Source organism: Penaeus monodon, chromosome 24, assembly GCF_015228065.2.
Source record: "Penaeus monodon isolate SGIC_2016 chromosome 24, NSTDA_Pmon_1, whole genome shotgun sequence".
Classification (NCBI taxonomy): Eukaryota; Metazoa; Arthropoda; class Malacostraca; order Decapoda; family Penaeidae; genus Penaeus; species Penaeus monodon.
The window spans coordinates 9861512-9861958 of NC_051409.1; positions in this window are offsets into that span (position 1 = coordinate 9861512).

A 447-nucleotide genomic window follows, 5' to 3' on the forward strand; every position below is an offset into this window, starting at 1 on the left:
AAACTCACATATTAATAAGAATGGTTACCTGAATACAAATGACAGTGAACAGAGTCTTGAATAGATTTGTTAATAAACACAAAATGTTTTCAATTTATGAAGAAACTGGTTATACTTCAAATGTTTGATTTATATTTTATAGAATGTTTAGATGTTTGTGTTGAGTTGTATGGTCATAATTAAGCAACTAATGGCAGGAGGATATTCACTCATTTTTCATAGAACTAGCTGTAGGTTGGAAAACAGAAATACCTTTAAAAGTCCATGTAAGGAGTTTTTCCTTTTTTTTCATTCATATATTTAATGAAGAGTGTAGTTAGCATTAGCTTTAGGCAGCTTGAAGAAGAAAAGGGGAGAGGTCAGTTAAGGAGGTTAGTTTGAGTTGGTCTGCAATATATTTTGAAAAGGAGTTGTGTACCATATATGTTTATTTCCCTCCCTCTTTCC